Source organism: Aquarana catesbeiana, linkage group LG05 (genome assembly GCF_042186555.1).
Source record: "Aquarana catesbeiana isolate 2022-GZ linkage group LG05, ASM4218655v1, whole genome shotgun sequence".
NCBI lineage: Eukaryota > Metazoa > Chordata > Amphibia > Anura > Ranidae > Aquarana > Aquarana catesbeiana.
In genome coordinates, this window is record NC_133328.1 from 613750095 (window position 1) to 613772219 (window position 22125).

The window sequence follows — 22125 nt, forward strand, 5'->3', positions numbered from 1 at the left end:
GATTGTTAGTGGTGGCTTTGGACAGCATGAAAGAAAGTGTAACAGACACTCTCAGCTTAGAAAATTGCAGCCAGCAACTCTGCTGGGAAGCCATAGTCCAGTCTGAATAATATGTCCGGGTTTCAGGCAGTCTGAAACCCAGACACATGATTCCAAACCCGAACTGTCCGGGTGAATCCTGGACAAGTGGCAACCCTACTCCCGCGCGCGGGGGGGTCGATCGCCACTCTCCAGTCCATCTCCCGCGGGGGGATGTATAGCGTTGGTTTGACCCCCCCCCCCCCCCCTCCAAATATTGAGCTTCAGCTGCCACTGAGACTGAAAGGGGTGGGTCAGGGGCAGTCAGGCTGGGGAAGAAAGCCTTGATGATACTGGACATCCTCCAGACTTGCTGTATCTTCGAATGCACACTGTGAGAAGTTCACAGTGTGCGGAGGCATCAGAGTAAGTCATTTCAGTATAAGAGAGCAGACTGTACAACTCTGCAAGTCTGAAGGGAAGGCTGGAGTTCCCCGTTAATGCCCCAACCTTACAGAACAAACTCACTCTGCAGCCAAGTTTGTGGTAAGTATTTACGAATCAGGCAGTCTATTGGAAGACAATTGTTCTTCTTTCCATTTTGCTGAGAGCGATTGTGCAGCTGAAAAAAAAAGCAGCATTGCAGACACAATAAGAGTCCCGGGGAGAAATCAACGGAATGTAACATGACTGTATGTAGAGCATTGTGTCTGTGTCCTCACAGACCTCCGGGACCTGAAATACACCAATAACATTCATTTCTTATCTCCCCGTTTTATTTCTCTTACAGACTTTAATACATATATTTGCCTCATTTCCCTTCTTCACTCCCAGGAGATGAAAGAGAGAAGTGAGAAGCAAGCTCAATAAGCTGATCCAGCATCAGCATCTCATTTTTTTAAATGTAATCACTGGAAAAGGCTGTAATAGTCAAAAATGGCATTCCCGTCCAGATCCTGCCATCTTCTATTCTGCTATCTCAGCCACAGTGCCCCCCTCTTATGCCCCGTACACACGGTCGGATTTTCCGATGGAAAAAGTGCGATCGGATTGTGTTGTCGGAAATTCCGACGCATGCTCAGAATAAATTAAGAGACGAAAGCTATTGGCTACTGCCCTGTTTATAGTCCCGATGTACGTGTTTTACGTCACCGCGTTCAGGACAATCGGATTTTCCGACAACTTTGTGCGACCATGTGTATGCAAGAGAAGTTTGAGCCAACATCCGTCGCAAAAAATTCATGGATTTTGTTGTCGGAATGTCCGATCAATGTCCGACCGTGTGTACAGGGCAATAGAGTTAACCCGGGCTGCAGAGTTTGACAGGCGGCATCATCTGTCAAACTCACCCATTGGGATCAAAGCTTGGCTTGTAGTCTTGGCACGGCCCCACAATGCAATATTGCCAATTTGGCAACTGAAAAAAAAAAAAAGAAAAAAGCTAAAAAAAACACACAAAAAAAAAAACCATAGGCAGCAGTAGTTCCCTTTAAAAAAGGCTGCCAGCTAGACATGTGCACTGCTGAAAAAATGTAAAATTCCTATCAAAATATTTACCGTAATTTTCCTTTCCTGATGCACTCCATGGCAGCAACGTGTGGGTCAAGTCGCGCCTCTACTACCGTATAGGACACTACTCCCATAAATCTTTGCTCCCTGCCCCCGGCCGTGTTCAATAACTAGCCTACTTCAGCCATTCGGGAGGGAACTTCTGCTGCCATGGAGTCCATCAGGAAAGGAAAATTACGGTAAGTGTTTTGATAGGAATTTTCCATTTTCCTGACAGACTCCATTGCAGCAACGTGTGGGAAATAACTCGCCATACACACCCGGGTGGGCTAAATGCTGAACAAAAGATTTATTTAACACTGTCGGCCGACAGAACTTTCAAACCAAAATTGACAGAGGATAAGGTTGCTGGTTCAACACAATAATGGGTCATGAAAGTATGAATCGAGGACCAAGAAGCTGCTCTGCAGATCACTTCAGGTGCAACATGACGTGAGGCCACCCAGGAAGTTGAAAGACTTCTAGTAGAGTGCGCTGTAACCGCCTCAGGAGGAGCCGAGCCCTTCTCTCTGTAAGCCCATTGGATGGCTTGGACCACCCAAGCCGCGATGGTTCTGACAGAAGCCCTAGAGCCTCTATTTTTCCCATGGAAAAGAACAAAGAGAGAGTCAGATTGACGAAAAGAGGCCGTAACTTCCAAGTATTGTTTGAGAGTAGCTCCCATATCAAAAGGGTGTGGATCCGGACTTCCAGCAGATTTGAAGGTAGGGAGTGTGATTTCCTGGTTTTCGTGAAAGACCGAGGTAACTTTGGGACTCGTCCCAAGCATTGGTATTGGGACCACTCTGTCTGGAAAGAAGGTAATGAAAGGTTCCTTAGACCCCAGAGATTGAATTTCCGAAACCCTCTTCGCCGAGGTTGTGGCTATCAGAAACAAAGTCTTGAGGAATAATTCTCTGACCGAGAGTGAATTATTAAGTTGTGAAAAGAAATCCAGAACTAACGGAAGATCCCATTTGGGGAATCTGGGTTTCCTCTGTGGCCTAAGCCTGACTGCTCTTTTAAAAAACTGTTGGACCATAGGATGTTTGGCCCATGCGACTCCGGAGAAGGCTGAGATTGCAGAAACCTGGACACAAAGAGAACTGACGGACAGTGAGATATCCAGACCCGTTTGTAGAAAACTTAGAATGTCCTGAACCGCCAGATTATTACAGGAGTTGGACCTGGAAGACATATGGCTGGTAAATTTTGACCAAATCCTCTCATATACCCGATTGGTACTGTTCCTTCTTGCACTAAGGAGAGTGGGAATGACCTCATCCAGGCAGCCTAGCGCCTCCAAGCTTCCCCTTTCAAAAGCCAAGCCCTTAAGCGCAGGTGATCCGGGCAAGGATGTAGTCTCGATCCCTGAGACAGAAGGTCTGGTCTGGATGGTAAAGGAATCGGATCCCGGACACTGAGGAGCGTTAGGAGAGGAAACCAAGGCCTGTTGGGCCAGTAGGGAATTATAGCTAACACTTCTGCTGTCTCCGCCCTGAGTCTCTTCAGGAATTGAAGAATGATCGGAGTTGGCGGAAAGGCATAGGCTCTGTTGAACCACCATTTCTCCGTCAGGGCGTCCACCCCATACGCTTGAGGGTCCCTGTACCTCGAATAGTATCTTGTCATTTTCTTGTTGCAGGGGGAGGCGAACAGATCGACTTCCGGGGAGAACCCCAACGTTGGAATCCACTTGAATACCTCTTTGTGGAGAGACCACTCAATGTTATCTAGGAGTATCCGGGAAAGGAAGTCTGCCTGAACGTTCTGACCCCGGAACATATGCCGCTGTTAAATCCTTTAGGTTTTTCTGAGCCCAGGACATAATTGGCTCTACCTCTTGTAATAGGGATAGACTTCGAGTACCCCCTTGCTTCCTTATGTATGCCACTGCTGTGCTATTGTCTAGTCTGAGTAGGACCGAGGTTCCCTGAATGAGATGACGAAACACCAGCAGGGCCTGGAAGGCTGCTCTCAACTCCAGGATGTTTGACACTATTCTTCTGCAGGGAAATTCCCATGTTCCCTGAGCTACTTCCGCCAGACAGTGGGCACCACCGCCCCTGTTGCTGGCATCCGTTGTTATAGTTACCCATGAGATGGGAAGGATGGAATGGCAGTTGGAGAGGTTCTCCCGCTGGAGCCACCACTGGAGAGAGTTCCTCATGGACGCAGTAATTCGAATCAGCTGGGCCTTGTCGCCCTTCCACTGAAGAAGAAAACCCTTCTGAAAAGGCCTCATCCTCCATTGGAGCCATCTCACCATCGGAAACGTCGCCACCATAGTGCCGATGATCCTCAGGCACTGGAGGGCATGAAGATGAGAAACAGAAAGAGCCGAGTGAATCCTGTCTCTGATTGTCGAGATCTTCTCTTCTGGTAACGAAATGGTGCCTTTGACTGTGTTGAACAGGGCTCCTAAAAACACCAGAGACTGAGATGGGTCTAACTGACTCTTCTCCAGGTTCAGAATCCACCCAAATTCCTGTAATGTGGAGATCACCTGCCCTCTGTGTGTTATGAGTTGATCCTTGTCCTGCGCCAAGAGAAGAAGATCGTCTAGGTAGTGATGTAGACGAATCCCCCTGGTTCTCAGGAGAGCTACTACTGCCAACAGCACCTTTGAGAAAACACGTGGAGAAGTTGATAGCCCGAAGGGAAGGCATGTAAACTGTAAGTGAAGCTTGCCCACGGAGAAGCGGAGAAATTGTTGAAAGTCTTCCGTGATGGGGACATGAAAATAGGCGTCCTTGAGGTCTATGGACACCATCCAGTCCCCTGGTTGCACCGACTGTTGAATTGTGGAAAGTGTTTCCATTTTGAACCTCTCCTTTTTGATGAAGCGATTTAGATGAGTTAGGTCTATGTCAGACCTCCAGGCCCCACTCTTCTTCTGGACCAAAAAGAGGGGGGAATACATTCCCATGCCTCGCTGATTGACTGGAACGGGGCTGACAGCGCCTTGAGCCAACAAAGATTCTACGTACGCTAAAAGTATTGTCCTTTTTTCTTCTGATGGCGGAAGACAAGTGGGAACCCACCTGAGTCTGGGGGCACCGATGAAGGTCCAAGCATGACCGAAGGAGACCGTCTTGATGGTCCAGAAGTCGTGAATTGAGGCTGCCCAGACATGCCGAAAGTGGAAAAGACGAGCCCCCACACGGCCTGTCTGAGCGGGCCCAAAAAGATTTGGAAGGTTGTCTATCCCCTTTCGACTAAGCACCTGCGGACTTCTTGAAGGACGATTGCCTTGATTTCCAGGATCTGGAAAATTCCCCGCCTGGCTTGTAGGTGCGAGCCTCTCTGGCTCGATCCTGGTATTGCCTCATCGGGAAAGATTTTCTCTGACCTTGCAAACGCCAGTCCTGAGGCAGGAACCCCGACTTCCCGCCAGTAGCCCGCGTAATAGCCTTGTCTAATTTGTTGCCCCCATAGGGAATACGGCACCATACCCGCTTAGAAGCTGGGTCAGCCAGCCAGGGATGGAGCCATAAAGCCCGTTTGGCGGTGACCGACGAAAGCATTACCCAGGCTGCAAGGCGTATGATGTCAATCGAGGCCTCTCCCAGAAAGGCTGACGCTAGCCTCAACTCCTGAATAGGTGAGCTCTTCGCCGTGTCATCCGAGCTATTCCTCAGCGTATCATGAACATTATCCGTCCACACTTCCATGGCTTTGGACAAAGCCGCCAGAGCCAAGGCTGGTTTACAAGCCATGCCTGCCGTAAGATACACTCTCCTTAGATCAGCATCAATTTGTCTGTCCAAGACGTCTTTAAAGGTCACTGTGTCTTCTAGGGGAAGTGTAACATGTTTCACCAGCCTCATCACGGCTGCATCCAATGGAGCTGAATCCAAATGCTTCACTTCTTCCTCCTTGAAGGGGTAGAGTTTTGAAACTTTAGCAAGCATGGAGTTCTTCTTCTCCACCTTGCTCCATTCATCTGTGATGACCTCGCCCAATTCAGTAAAGAATGGAAAGTTAACCCGTTCCTTCTTTAACTGTTTGAAGAATTTCCTCTGTTTGGGAGGAACAGCCACCGGATCCTCCCAATTTAGGGTTTCTCTAATGGCCTTGACCAAGGGAGGAAGCAGAGCGAAGTCAAATGCCACGCAGGGGTTATCTTCATCCGAGTCACTATCAGAGATGGCAATTGAAGGATGGCTAGGTAGAGAGGACTCCCAGGTGTCCTGCAATTGGGTTTCCCTCACTGGGGAACATGACAGCTATGCCTGAGGAACGTCGGACCGGACCGCTTCTATATCTTTAAGTGATTCTTTAACAACCCTCTCAACTAGGGTTTTTAGTTGCTGGTCCGTATCTCCTCTCTCTTTGGATGCCTTGACGAATCAGGGGTCGCACAGAGATTTACCCGCAGGTACTTGTATTCTGCATCCCCAGCAGACACTGGATGAGTGACTGGAATGAGCCACTGAGGAATGAGAGCGTTCCTCGCTACGGTGTCCCGATTTTGAGGAGGAACCATAGTGTTTAGATTTGGAAGAGGATTGCCGGTGATGAGATTTAGAAGAGTCGCTTCCCTTGTGGGAGCTTTGTCGCTGTTCTGTCGTAGAAGGGTTAAAGCACAAAAAAGAAAAAGAACCACATGGAAAAGAATAGCCAGAGAAAACAATCACCCTGCAAAATTACCTCCCCCCCTGATCACTGGACCCCCAGGGATGGTAAAACCTGACCCAGTACCTTTTGAGAGGAGGCTGGCCACAGGCAGGCAGTGGGGAATCCATATCTTCGGTAGCATTTATCTGGACTGCAAGGACATGGCAATCAGTAACCATAACAGGGAACAAGTGCCCCCCTGTATAGTGAGACTACTTACCAGTAGCTGAAAACCCTGGAGGTATGGGGACGTCAGTATAATAGCCTGCAAGCATTCCCAAAGCTTGCAGGCTATTTGCCCTGTTTAAAAAGGGCGCCCCCGTGACGTCACCGCCCACGCCGAGCGCGAAACCAAGCCTCAGTCTCGTACCGTACTCGGGCATGCGCAGTACGGCCGAGACACGAAAACAAAACTAAAACGGCGACTGGAACACAGGAAGAACCAGCCGCCATGCCAATACACAAAACAGGATAAAAATAAGACAGGGAAAGAGAGACAAATGGAAGGAAAAACGAACATTTCACAAATACTGCTGCCATGATCAATAAAGGAACACCTCACCACTCCCAACACAATCATCAGGCCGAAGGTAATATGACAACACCGGAAATAAGGGGTCACCTGCTAGTAGCTGGCTATCCGACCCATGCGTAGCCTTGCCTGCCAGTGGCCAGGAAACTGGCTTCTTCCAACGCCTCTTCCAACGCCCCACTCCATACCCTGCTAATAGCTAGGGCTTAGTGGAGTAATGCGACTATCCCATCCGAAGTCGCAGCTCGGCCGACTTGATCGTGGGGATGAAAAAATATCTTCAGGTAGAAAGGCCAACACTAGGTCTTTGCGGAGGAGGACAAAAAAAGAACACGGCCGTGGGCAGGGAGCAAAGATTTATGGGTGTAGTGTCCTATAGGGTAGTAGAGGCGGGACTTAACCCACACGTTGCTGCCATGGAGTCTGTCAGGAAATGTGTTCGTTTTCATTTCATTCGCTTTTTTTTTTTTTTTTCGGATCATTCGTTATGATCGCAATTCATAAATTCGTAAATTCCGAAATTTGGAAATTTGTAAATCCGAAAATAAGAAAGAAAATCCGAAAGTTCGAAAGAATTACTAGCTAACTAATAATAACTAACTAATAAATTATAGGTATTGGAACTTCCTTTCAAATTTGGCTGTTTGCGAACGTAACGAATACAAATTTATCCAAAGTTACGAATTATCCGAAATAATGAATGCTGTATGTAAACAAATGAAACAGAATGAATGAATAATTAATAACTAATAATAATAATACTTTTTTTTATTTTTATTATTTATTATTATTAATGTGTTACGTTCTATTCGTTTAGATACGACATTTGTTATTTTGGATAATTTGTAACTTTGGATAAATTCGTATTCGTTACGTTCACTGCCAAATTTGAAAGGAAATTTCAATACCTGTAATTTAATAGTTAGTACTAGTTAAGTTATTATTAGTTAATTTTTCAGATTTTCGAATTTTTGGGTTTTCGAATTTCTGAATCTTCAAATTTACGAATTTATGACTTTTCAAATGTACGAATTTACAAATTTTTGAATATTTCGAATTTATGAATATTCGTAAATTTACATTGCGTGAAGCTTGTCGCCCATAAACAAGTCCAGGAGCTTCTTTTGGGTGACATGCTTCACGCGATGGAGTTTGCCGCGATTGCAGAGCGGTTTAGGTGCCATTGAATTGAATGGCATCTCAAATGTATGTTCTGCGATTTGTCATTGACACCTGGGCGTTCTGAAATCGTGGGCAGAATCATGGCGAGTCTGCCCACGATTCAAAATGCTGAGGTGCGAATGCATGGGTGTGGATGGTGGGTGCCAAAAATGCAGCTCAACTACGCATTTAGGCTTCACTGCATGTCTAAATGAAGCCTAAGGCTCCGTTCATACATAATTGTTCGCGATTCTGCCCGCGATCCAAGAATTGCGGCATAATGCGGGACCCATTTGTGATTACATTATTTCTTAACAGCACCCTAAACGCAGTGTATTGACGCGATTTCTGCACGACAAAGCGCAGTGCAATCGCATGACCCAGTTTCCGGGACTTCTTTTGGGTGACATGCGCCACGCGATTTTGTTTGCGATTGCAGCGCGATTGGTCGCATGACAATCGCGGCAAAATCACACCGAGTTTAAGAGATAATGGCATTGCAAAAGTGTCCCGCATTTTGCCACTATTCAAATTCTGGAATTCAAATCGCCTGTGTGTGAACAGAGCCTAAGGGTAATTCCCCCAATGGGGACACAGACAGCAAAAAAAAAAAAAAAAAGCTGACAAAGGGTCTAACCCTTCTCACTCAAACTAATAAAAAAATTGTAACTATGAATGCACTATGTCATATTATACATTATAAATTAAAATAATTCTCCCATATAAACCGTTCGATCTGTTACACTTCCATTATCATATTTAAACTTTCAATTAATTTCTAGTCTAGGTATTGCTATATAATGATGTTTTTTGATGTTGTCACACAGGACAAGGGGGGAAGATGTAAATCAGAAAACAAAGACATAAAATAGTGAAGTGAAATGAAGACAAGGAAATCATAAGACATTTCTCAGTTAAAGGTCGAAGGGACTTGCTAATCTGCAGGAATGATCTGTAATGTTGATGATACCTTCACTGGCGGGGAAGCGGCGCTGCGTGCTGGGTGAACTACATTATACAAAGAATAAACTGTACTGGGTTCTCTGTAAAAACTGCACCGTCATTATAATAGCTTCTATCTTTTCAGTGGAAATAGAATACATAATCCTGTACTTGCCAGATATAAAACTGTCTGCATTTTATATCTTTATCAGTCAACATCTAAGGAACTCACATTCTGTGGTTAAAGCCCAACTCCAGGGTTTTTTTTTTTTTTTAACCACTTCAATACCAGGCACTTAGGCACCTTCCTGCCCAAGCCAATTTTTAGTTTTCAGCGCTGTCGCAATTTGAATGACAATTGCGCATACAACACTGTACCCAAACAAATTTTTTATCATTTTGTTCCCACAAATAGAGCTTTCTTTTAGTGGTATTTGATCTCTTCTGCGGTTTTTATTTTTTGCGCAACAAATAAAAAAAGACCGAAATTTTTGAAAAAAAAAACAAGTTTTTCTTTGTTTCTGTTAAAAGTTTTTGTAAATAAGTACGTTTTATTCTTCAATGACGGGCACTGATATGGCTGCACTGACGGGCACTGATAAGGCGGCCCTGATGAGGTGGCACCAATGAGGTGGCACTGATGAGGTGGCACTGATGAGGTGGCACTGATGATGGGCACTGATAGGCGGCACTGATGGACATTGATAGGTGGCACTGGTATGCGGCACTGATGGACACTCATAGGCGGCATTGATGGGCACTATTAGGCAGCACTGATGGGCACTTATGGGTGGCACTGATGGTACTTATGGGTGGCACTGATGGGTACTTATGGGTGGCACTGATAGGTGGCATGGATGGGCACTGATGGGCACTGATAGGTGGGCACTGGTGGGCACGGATGGGCACTGATTGGTGGCACAGATGGACACTGGGTGGCACTGTTGACACTGATTGGTGGCACTGATGACATTGATGGGTGGCATTGCTGGGCATCACTGATTTAAAATGGTGCCAGTCAGTGCCCATTTGTGGGCACTGATTGGCACAGATTGGGCACATTGGGCACATGTGGATGGCCATGGGGTACATACCTGGCCATCCACATGTTGCCCGGCTCCCTGGTGGTCCTGGCGGCTTCCCTGGTGGTGTAGTGTGGGCATCCGAGAGGGGGCTGTGCTGATAAACAATCAGCGCAGACCCCCCCTGTCAGGAGAGCCGCCGATCGGCTCTCTTCTGCTCTCGTCTGTCAGACGCGAGTGAGGAAAAGCCGATCAACGGCTCTTCCTATTGACATCGTGATCAGCCGGAGGCTCTTTACCAAGATCGGTGGAGCGGTGCGTCACACTGACACACCGCTCCACCGATCACCGCGATGCGCGCCCCCCACGGGAGCGCGGCGGCATGTTATCCTGCTGGACGTCATGACGCCCAGTCAGGATAACTGAACCACCGCCCGGCCCTCAATCTGCTATAGGCCGGGCGGGAAGTGGTTAACCACTTACAAACCAGTAAAATGCGGGCGGGCAGCTCATGCGGTACAGCGTTGTCCCTCTACATCGTTCCCTACTGCCGGGTTCAGGAAGCATATGCACCCCGCGCCGGCTCCAATCACAATTCTGTCAGCAAGTTTCAGCCAATGATTCATGGCTGAGACTTGCTGACCGGCTGCATCCAATCACAGCCCAGAGCCCTGTGTTGACAATTATACAAGGCTCTGTACAGAGGGAACAATATGTGTGTCTGTTTCTTCCTCCTTTGCTTTTCTTCAGCAGGGACAAGGAAGCTGGTCAGAGTTGATGGGAAGATGGATTGAGCCAAATACAGGACAATCTTAGAAGAAAACCTGTTAGAGTCTACAAAAGACTTGAGACTGGGGCGGAGGTTCACCTTCCAGCAGGACAACGACCCTAAACATACAGCCAGAGCTACAATGGAATGGTTTAGATCAAAACATATTCATGTGTTAGGCCCCTTTCACACTGGGGCGGTTTGCAGGGGCTATTGCGCTAAAAATAATGCCTGCAAACTGACCTGAAAGTGCAGCTACTTTGTCTCCAATGTGAAAGCCCCGAGAGCTTTCACACTAGAGCGGTGCGCTGGCAGGACGGTAAAAAAAGTCCTGCTAGCAGCATCTTCAGAGCGGTGAAGGAGCAGTGTATACACCGCTCCTCCACTGCTCCTGCCCATTGAAATCAATGGGACACCGCTGAAATACCGCCGGCAAAGCGCCTTTGCACCTTTGCGGTGGTTTTTAACCCTTTCTCGACCGCTAGCGGGGTGGTTTTACCGGCCCGCTAGCGGACGAATACCGTCAGTAAAGCGCCGCTAATAATAGCGACGTTTTACCGCCGACGCCCCCCCGCCCCAGTGTGAAAGGGGCCTTAGAATGGCCCAGTCAAACTCCAGACTTAAATCCAATTGAGAATCTGTGGCAATACTTGAAAATTGCTGTTCACAGACGCTCTCCATCCAATCTGACAGAACTTGAGCTATTTTGCAAAGAAGAATGGGCAAAAATGTCACTCTGTAGATGTGCAAAGCTGGTAGAGACATCCCCAAAAAGACTTGCAGCTGTAAGTGCAGAGAAAGGGGGTTCTACAAAGTATTGACTCAGGGGGGCTGAATACAAATGCACCCCACACTTTTCACATATTTATTTGTAAAAAAATGTGAAAACCATTTATCATTTTCCTTCCACTTCACAATTATGTGCCCCTTTGTGTTGGTCTATAACATAAAATCCCAATAAAATACATTTATGTTTTTGGTTGTAACATGACAAAATGTGGAAAATTTCAAGGGGTATGAATACTTTTTCAAGGTACTGGCACCCCTTGATTACTCCAGGAGTTAACCCATAGCTCCCAACTGTTCCTGATTTCGAGGGACTGTCCCTAATTTGGAGCAATGTCCCTCTGTCCCTCTTTTCTTCTCATTTGTCCCTCATTTTTGTCTGATCTATATAGTTGTATAAAAAATGCACTTTTTATCTTTCAAAAAGTGTTTCCCAGTGCTAAACCTTTCATCCAGTTTCTGTATTTCTGCAATGGTAAATTTAAAAAAGCCATGTAGCTATAAAGGAATAGTAGTGGTAAAAAAAAGCACTTGTGGGTTTAACTAATCTTTTTTTTTTTTTTTGTATAATTCTCCTTCAAGGGGGCGTGGCAGGGGGCGTGTCCTATGCATACACACTTTTACTAATAAGCGTCCTTTGTTCCCATCTCAAAATGTTGGGAGGTGTGGTTAACCCTTTCCCAGCCAGTGTCATTAGTACAGTGACAGTGTATAATATTATCACTGTATTAGTGTCACTGGCAGAGTAAATCTACTGACAGTTTATAAAAATCTGTGATTTTTTTACAACTGCCAGTAAATATCAGTGGCCGATCATTTCATGCTGTGTTGACTTTTTAAGTGTAAATCAAGCAAATTACTTTGTTATAGGTATTGTCAGTGTTTCCATATCATGTTTATACTTTTCAAATATTCACTGTGTTACTTTTCAATTGGAGTTCTGTAATTTCTCAGGTTGCCAGTAAAAAAATGTGCTCCGTCAGTAAATTTTCCATGTTTTGTCAGTAAAAAATGCTGCGGGAGGTTGGCAACCCTAGTCACTGGGGATATCAGTGTCAGTTAGTCAGTTCCCACCCAGTGTCAGTTAGTGCCAGATTGCCCGCCGCACTATCACGGTCGGTGATCACTGTCATTACGAGTATAAACAATAAATATATAAAAATTCCAGTATCTATACCATAGTTTGTAGACGCTATAACTTTCACACAAATCAATGAATATACACTTATGCCCCGTACACACGGTCGGATTTTCCGACGGAAAATGTGTGATAGGACCTTGTTGTCGGAAATTCCGACCGTGTGTGGGCTCCATCGGACATTTTCCATCGGATTTTCCGACACACAAAGTTTGAGAGCTTGCTATAAAATTTTCCGACAACAAAATCCGTTGTCGGAAATTCCGATCGTGTGTACACAAATCCGACGGACAAAGTGCCACGCATGCTCAGAATAAATAAAGAGATGAAAGCTATTGGCCACTGCCCCGTTTATAGTCCCGACGTACGTGTTTTACGTCACCACATTCAGAACGATCGGATTTTCCGACAACTTTGTGTGACCGTGTGTATGCAAGACAAGTTTGAGCCAACATTCGTCGGAAAAAATCCATGGATTTTGTTGTCGGAATGTCCGAACAAAGTCCGACCGTGTGTACGGGGCATTATTGTGATATTTTTACCAAAAACATGTAGCAGAATATATTTTGACCAAAATTTATGAAGACGTTTTTTGTTTTTTTTTACTGGATATGTTTTATAGTAGCAGAGCATGGCTGGTTTATGACGTCATCACGCACTACCTGCCGATAGCGAACCACTTTCTGCCTATGCAAGCCATCAGCCTGCTGAGATATCCTTGTGCACATTGATTGGAGACATTTAGTTTATCGTAAAATCCTTTTTTTATTAAATGGTTACAATATAAACGTGCTTCACTTTGGCAATTTTATTTTTCTATCCCTAATCACCACACCGTATACATGTATACATGAATTTTTAGGTCTGTATATTTGAGGGCTCACTATATATGCAATAATTCGTTGCACATTTGCAGTTCATATATGTTATTTAATTTACATATCTTCTCGGCATAATTGCACTTTATTATTAGCGCTGCTTATTTTTATTGTAAGAAAGTCAAATATATATATATAATTTATTTATTTATTTTTATTTTATTTTTTTTCTGTCTTTTTTTCTTTATATAATAAAAAATATAAAACCCAGTGGTGATCAAATACCACCAAAAGAAAATTCTAATTGTGGAAAAATTATATAAATTTCATTTGGGTACAGCGTTGCATGACCGCCTAATTACCAGTTAAAGTAGTACAATGCTAAATAGCAAAACATGGCCTGGTCATAAAGGGGGTAAAACCTTCCGGAAATCTAGTGGTTAACCACTTGCCCACAGGGCACGTAGCCTCCCTGGCGGTTTTCCCGAGTGTGGCTCGGGGTTAAAATTCAGTACCATTAGCGGTAACCCCGAGCCACACTCGGGATCGCATTGCAGGATCCTGGGGCGGCGTTACTTACCTTGTCCCCGGGATCCTGCGATGTCCCCCGCAGTGTCCGAGGGCTCCGTCCTCCTCCGAAGCCTCTCCGTGCCAGGCTCCGTTCCCTGCGAGCGGTGCGACGCACGGGGGCGGAGCCTGGCGGCAAATTCAAAAAAAGTAAAAATCACAATACATACAGTACACTGTAATCTTACAGATTACAGTACTGTATGAAATGATTTCACATCCCTTTTGTCCCCAGTGCTTTGTCCTATGCCCTGCATGCAGTTTTATATTATATATACTGTTCTTTCTGCCTGGAAACTGGAGATTGTCCATAGCAACCAAAAAGTGTCCCTTTACGTCAAAAGTGGCTTTAGACCATCTAGAAAACAGTGATAGTAAATTAGAACACTTGCAGAATTGAGCGATAGTGAATCGTGGGTAAATTTATTTTATTACTATTTTTTTTTTTTTTTTTAATTTTTTATTTTTATTTATTATATTATAATTTATGTTTTTGTGTTTCAAACTTTATCATACCCGGGATATCTACTAGACTCTGGTTTGGACAGATTTAAGTGTGTTATTGTTAAGATTTACAGACCTATAATATAAAACGCCAAATTTCCATGCAAAATAATGGTACCGCTTTCAGCACCTAAAATCCAAAAAAATCATACCGCCAGGGAGGTTAAACCCCCTTCCTAACCAGGCCAATTTTTAGCTTTCAGCTCTCACACTTTGAATGACAATTACTCATTCAACACGGTACCCATATTAAAATGTTGTCTTTTTTTCACACAAATAGAGCTTTCTTTTGGTGATATTTAATCACCTCTGGGGGTTTTCTTTTTTTGCGCTATAAATAAAAAAAGATCGAAAATTTTGTAAAAAAAAAATAATTTTTCTTTGTTTCTGTTATAAAATTTAGCAAATTAGTAATTTTTCTTCAAAAATATTGGCCAAAATTTATACTGCTATATATCGTTGGTAAAAATAACCAAAATCAGTGTATATTATTTGGTCTGTGTGAAGGTTATAGCTATGGTGCCAATCATTGAAAATTGATCACACCTGATGTACTAAAGGCCTCTCATTTCTTGAGACACTAAGCCCCGGTTCACACAGGGGCGGCACGACTTGCAGGTCGCCTCACCGAGGCGACCTGCACACGACTGCCACGGCGACTTGCAAAACGACTTCTGCATTGAAGTCTATGCAAGTCGCCCCAAGTCGCCCCCAAAGTAGTACAGGTACCTTTTTCTAAGTCGGAGCGACTTGCGTCGCTCCGATTAGAACGGTTCCATTGCACAGAACGGGACGCTACTTGTCAGGCGACTAGGTCGCCTGACAAGTCGTCCCAGTGTGAACCGGGGCTTACAAGCCAGGAAAGTACAAATACTCCCCAAGTGACCCCTTTTTGGAACATAGACAATCCAATGTATTTAGTAGGAGGCATGGCGAGTTTTTTCATGTTGTAATTTTTTTCCCCAAAATTCTTTTCAAAATGAAGATTTTTTGGGCGGATTTTTTTTTCCTCACAAAACTGTCATGTTAACAGGTTATTTCTCACACACCGCATATGCATACCACAGAGTGCACCCCAAAATAAATTCTGCTAGTCCCCTGAGTATGCCGATACCACAGCCTGGCCACATACAGAGGCCCAACATGCAAGGAGCACCATCAGGTGTTCTAGGGACAAAAGTTACCTAATTACCTGACAACCTATTACACTTTTGAAGGCTCTGGAGCACCTGGTCAATGGAAACGCCCACAAAATGAGCCCATTTTGGAAAGAAAACAACCCAACGTATATTATGGGAAGCATAATGAGTATTTTGAACATGTCATTTTTTTCACAAGTTTTTGGAAAATGTGGAAATTAAATGAAAATGCATTTTTCTATGCATTTTTACACATGTTAACAGCACTGACAGGTGTTGATGAGCATCCACTGATAGGGTGGCACTGATGAGCACTTATTGATGGGCACTGTATTGGCACTAATGGGCACTTTAGTGGCATTGTAGAGCACTGCTGGGGCACAGATGTGGCACTCCTTGGCACTGATGGGGCACTCCTTGGCACTGATGGGGCACTTCCGGGCACTGACGTGGCACTCCTGGGCAACTGATGGGGCACTCCTTGGCACTGCTGGGCACTGATGGGGCACTTCTTGGCACTGCTAGGCTCTGATGGGGCACTGCTGGGCTTTGATGGGGCACTCCATGGCATTGCTGGGCTCTGATGGGACACTCCTTGGCACTGCTGGTCTCTGATGAGCACTGATGGGACACTCCTTGGCACTGCTGGGACACTCCTGAGCACTGATGTGGCATTCCTGGGCACTGCTCTGCACTGCACTCTGCACTGAAGCAGCCTCACGCTGCAACTTCACCCTCCCCTCTTCACACGATCGGTGTGAGGAAGGAGAGAACCGGACATGATGCCAGTTTGTTGACAGTGATTGCTCTGTCCAATTGGATGGAGCAATCATGTGGTAAAGGGCCACTGGGATTGGCCCTTAACCCCGTTCCGTGACGTGCCGGGTCCCGAGAACCCGGCGGTCATGGACATTCCCAGGTGCGGACCCCGTCCTTGTACGCCCACCCAGAGTTATCTGACTGCACTGTAGCCTTAATTTGGCTATGGCTGGGTCGGCAAGTGGGTAAGGGAAAGCAGCTCAGGCTGCAATACTCACCTACTCGCTGGTGCCGTCCTATGCGGCAATATGATTTTGCCACAAGATGTCCTCAGTCTTCTGAGTTGAATGACACTATTGTTATGGATGTGCAGAGCTTCTTGAACAGCAGCGCCCTGCCTCAGACCCGATGCAAGTAGTGGGCTGGCTCTTGAGAGGCGTTATGCAAATTTCAAAATGTCCTGATGAACGGATTTCAGTCTGGAGGCCGCGCCTACGCAAGGTTACGCCCACATGTGATGCTGAGCCCCCATGATTGAAGGTACTGAAATCCAGTGAATAAAAGGGGTGGGGCAGGGACAGTTAGGCTGGAAAGGAAAGTGCTAGATGATGCTGGAAGTCCTGCAGCCAGGAAATGGCTACCTGAATTGCTGCAGCTTTTACTGCACATGGTGAAAAGCTCACAGTGTGCAGTGAAATCAGTACAGGAGAGGAGCCTGTACAACTGTGCAAGACTGAAGGGAAGGCCGGATGAGAGTGACTTCAAAGGGGATTTCTGAGTAATAGCACGTGTCACGTCTCGTAAGCCTCAGTCAACCCACCAACTATCATAGCAGACACCAGATTTCATCTGCAGAATACGGTGTGACCTTTCTGAATAATATGAGGAACAAGAGAGCTTTGTTTATCAAGTCATCAGACTTGAATTTGTCATGTAAAAGTCCACACCAACCACACTATATGTCAGAGCGAATATCACATTCTTATCATACAAAACACAACACAATACAACTTACCACCAAGGACATTAAAACATTCATAAGGTGACACTATCAGCACAAGGTCACTTGTATATAAAGGACACCTCCGAAGGGATCACCCCTTTCGCCGCTAGAGCTGTTTTTGCATGCGGTGGGGGTTGGCGGCGGGCAGAGCAAGCCGGCAAAACCTGCTCTGCCACCCTCCAACCTCCAGAGGGCACTGCCCCCCTACTCCCAGCACCACCACTACCTTCCCTAAAGAAGGAGATGGGAAGGGAGGAGAGCTGGTACAGGGGACAGAATCTAATAGCACTGGTGAGACCCCGGCTGCACCACCCGTCCCCTGAGGTGACAGCCTGCAACGACCACACACACACCCCAAGTAATAAGCTGCATCCCCCCAAGTTGACAGACTGCAACCACCCCTCCCCCCCAGGTGATAAGCGATAAGTGATAGGCTGCAATCACAACCCCCCCCCCCCCCCAGTTGGCAAGCTGCAATCCCCCTCACCCACCCCCCCCCACCACAAGTTGACAAGCAGCACCCACCAGTCTCCCCCGCACAACAAGCTGCAACCCCCACACAAAACCACCAACAACCACTCCCCCCCGATCCTTGGACTTCAGAGCGGCCCGCAGTGGCGACTGGTGTTTTTCTTTTTGAGGGGGGGGACCTCCCCCCCGCGCTATCTGCCACTTACCCCATCTAGGCGGGCAGCGGCTATCCTCTCCTCCATCATTGTGGCTTCCAGCATGCAGCTCATCCCCTCCTCCTAGGCGTCCAATAGGATCGCCTGTCCTTTCAGCCAGGTGACGGGTCTCAAAACCTGCTTCCTGATTGGCCGGGAGGAGGATCAGTGTTACAATAGCGAATATTCATTTGCTGTTGTAACACACCTGGGTGGGCTCTGTTCGCATCCTCTGCATCTGGAGCCCATCCTATTTTGAAGCCTATTAGAGCCTCTGGCTCTAGTCAGGTGCTTCTAAAAAACACCCCCCTCCATTGTAATTCATGCATCCGGCGTCCTGCAAGGGGCCGGACGCATGGATTTGGGGGGGGAGGTAGCAACGATAGATGGGGGGGGGGGGCAGCGCCTGTGCTTCCTTAATAGACTGGTGGCCGGTCCCTCTTCGTGCTGGACCACTGCCCTAGGGTAGGCCTTTTTTTTTCAACTCGGGTGCCTTAAGGTTTCTACAGGGAAGCCTAGACAAAATGCCTAAAAATTGATAAATTATTGTATACAAGCCAGCAGGTGGATGAAGTCTGCCTTTTAGTTACACAGAGACACAAGTTTTCATTATGCACCATTACAACTTTCTAGACACTGACATCCTACCAACCAATGACATCATCAGTTGATAAGGAGGATGTCTGTTACCTCCACAGTATCCTTGTTTGACCCTCTTGTGCTCCTCTCCCTCAGCACTGGGGACACATTAGCTGACTGATGGAGAGAAATTGAGGGAGAATAGAAACGTTGGTTTACTAGTCAGTACCAGTGTGCAAAAGTGTATTTGCTTTGGAAAAAAAAATCACCTCTAATGTTGGGTGTTCTATGTGTGTGGATGTTGCTGCATTATGCAAAACTATAATGCCGTGTACACACTGGCGGACTTTTCGGCATCAAAGGTCCAACGGTCTTTCCGACGGACTTTCGAACGAATGGACTTGCACATACACGATCACACCAAAATCCGACGTATTCGTACGTGATGACGTACGACCGGACTAAAATAAGGAAGTTCATAGCCAGTAGCCAATAGCTGCCCTAGTGTCGGTTTTCATCCGTCGGACTAGCATACAGACGAGCGGATTTTTCGACCGTTGGAAAGATTTGAAACATGTTCCAAATCTAAAGTCCGTCTAATTTTTGACCGAAAAAGTCCGCTGCAGGTCCGATGAAGCCCACACACGGTCGGATTGTCCGGAGCAGTCGGACTTTGGTGTGATCGTGTGTAGGCAAGTCCGGTCGTTAGAAAGTCCGTTTCAGGCTGTCGGACTTTTGTAGCCAAAAAGTCCGACCGTGTGTATGCCCCATAACAAATGACTTCATTTCATCGCAATTGCAAAATTCGATTCAAATCTACATTTTTTTGCTCATTTTGGGGAAAGGAAAACTCTTGGCTTAGTTCATCCCAGGTGAGCAACTGCCACTCTGCAACCCTGGCAACAGTGAGGCGACACTGCAAGTGGACGAAACCCACCACCTCCACAAGAAATTACTGCGCCTTGGGCAGCTGCCCTTCCTGCCCCCCCATATGACCTGACCCTGTCTTAAAGCGGGGGTCCACCTATCTATCGTTTTTTTTTTTTTTTTTAGTTCATTCACAAACTTTTCTTCTCAGCATTACATACTCACATATTGTGTGTAATATGTCCGCCTGTGTCAGATTTCGTCGGAAAGAATAACTTATATTATTCACTGCAGGCGGTTTCCATCTTCATTGTGGGCATTTGAAGCCCACAAGCATTTATTTCCTGGATGTGGTGAATGCTGTGCTCCCAGCATTCACCGCTCGTTCCCGCACATGCTCAGTGGCATCCTGGAAAGCCTGAGACTAGCTCCCAGGAGTCTGGGAGAGGCTAGAAACACGCCTACTCCCACGGGAGGAGAACCAGGAAGTGCAAAGAAGAATAGAAAAATAAAAGGTAATAACGGCGATTTAAATTTTTTTAAACGGCATGTCAGCATCTAGGCAAGGAAGAGAATACATACAGATATTGTTCAAAATTTGGGTGGAACCCCGCTTTAAGTATTGGGTAAAATATTGGTTTAGGCAACAAAACATCTTCCATGTACAAGTGAATCTTCCCCCAGAATCCATGCTCCCCTAATTACATATACTGTATATCAGTTCTATATCCGGCTGTGTCCAGGTGAAATGGTCCCGGATTGACCTCCATAAAGTGATCTTGTTAGCACTACAAGGTGGATATTATATAAGACGGTCCATCTCCCATAATGCAGTTCATGGAGTATTTTCCGGCACATTAAACGGCGAGACGAGAGGTGAAGTGTTGTAAACGAGGCATTGCGTGTTCGCTTGTTTCATGTCAGCATACCATTATGAATGTTTACCCCGGGGGGGCTGGACTCAGATCATCTCAGCAGAAAGGTTTATATGGAATAAAAAGTTAAACAAGGTAACGGAGTCTGTCTGAGGTACGACGCGCTTGGGCGGCCATACGTGGTTTAATGGCGCCCTGGAAGGCTCGCCTGTGTGCCGGTAAACCAGCTGGTTTATTTATTAGTAAAATGAATGCGATGAAATAACAGCATTGTTTATCAGGTCTTCATGACCTTGGATAGTCTGTACTTTTTGAGGGATTTTCCAAGGCTTTATAAATATGTATACATTAAAAAAAAGAAAAACATTGTAAAATTTAAATTTACCCTTCAGGCTGAAATATTGTGACCATTCACCTAAGCAATTAGTCGGTGTAGAGCAATATCTCTGATAGTCATTACTTTTTGGTTATTCGTTATTTTTAATTTCCCTTTCCAACATTATTTCCATACTCATAGTTTATACTGTAAGAAGCATAGTTAAAGTGGTGACCTTCCAGTCCTACAGCTTGAACCCAACCGGGGTAGGCTGGACGAGGCCATCAAGGTTTATATCAGTACTATACTTTATGCCTTCTCAGTTTTTGTATTACAAATGTTGTATAATATATGCAGCAACTTCAATTGATTTGTATTTTTTTGATAAAATCAATAAAAATTATTGTTGAAAAAAAAAAAAGAACTGAGGGGGCGGAGCCTGCTCTGGCCACTGTCACTCAGAGCCGCAGTAACGCGCTGGTCAGCCAGAGGAGCGCATCCCATTGGCTCCCTAATATGTTTGTATAGCAAAGTGTCCAGTGCAGAGACAGAAAAAAAAAAAAATATATATATATATATATATATATATATATATATATATATATATATATATATATATATATATATATATATTATTAATATACAGGAGCACTAATCAGCGTTTTCTGACAGTGGGGAGTCCCGTCCCCCCCTAAGGCTCCATTCACACTAGCGCGTTTTTTGAGGCATTTTGCAGAAATGCATGGGAATTTTTTAACATGGGTTCCTATGGAACATGTTCACATCAATGCCTTTTTGTACCTCTGCGTTTTTGGAAAGGGTCAGGGACTTTTTTTCATGCAAAATGCAGTGTTTTGCATGTAATAGAATTCAATGGACCAGCATCAAAAACACAAGTGCAGCGTTTTTACAGCGTTTTTGCAGCGTTTTTGATGCGTTTTGCGTTTTTGGTGTTTTTTTTTTTTTAGACTGTATACAGTCTAAAAAAAACTGTAAATAAAAAAAACGCAAAACGCTGCAAAAACGCTGCTCAAAAACGTGGCAAGCATCACAAAAAACACTGCAGAAACGCTCAAAAGCAACATGCATAGATGTGAATCAAGCCTTAGAATACAGTGTCCCAGCTTCGCTTGTGTAGATGTCAGCTAGTGATCTATACAAAAAACCTTGTGCACGTATAGCAACTTAAAGTGGAGTTCCACCCACTTTTACAACTCTTCAGCATCCCTCACTAAACTGTGCACTGTAAACGAATTGGATATTTTTACATTTGTTTTCTCAGCACCTACTGTATATCTGCTGTATTCATTTTTCACTTCCTCCTCCCTGGCCGTGGCCCATCGCATCATTTCCTGTTTGTAATGCCTTCTGGGAAGGGGCGGCAACTTCTTCTGACACTGCCGTTGCTATGGAAACCTGACCTGAAACCTACTACACTGCTTGTGCTGCACTGAGCATGTGCGAGATCTGCAAGGATGAGATCCAGGAAGAAATACA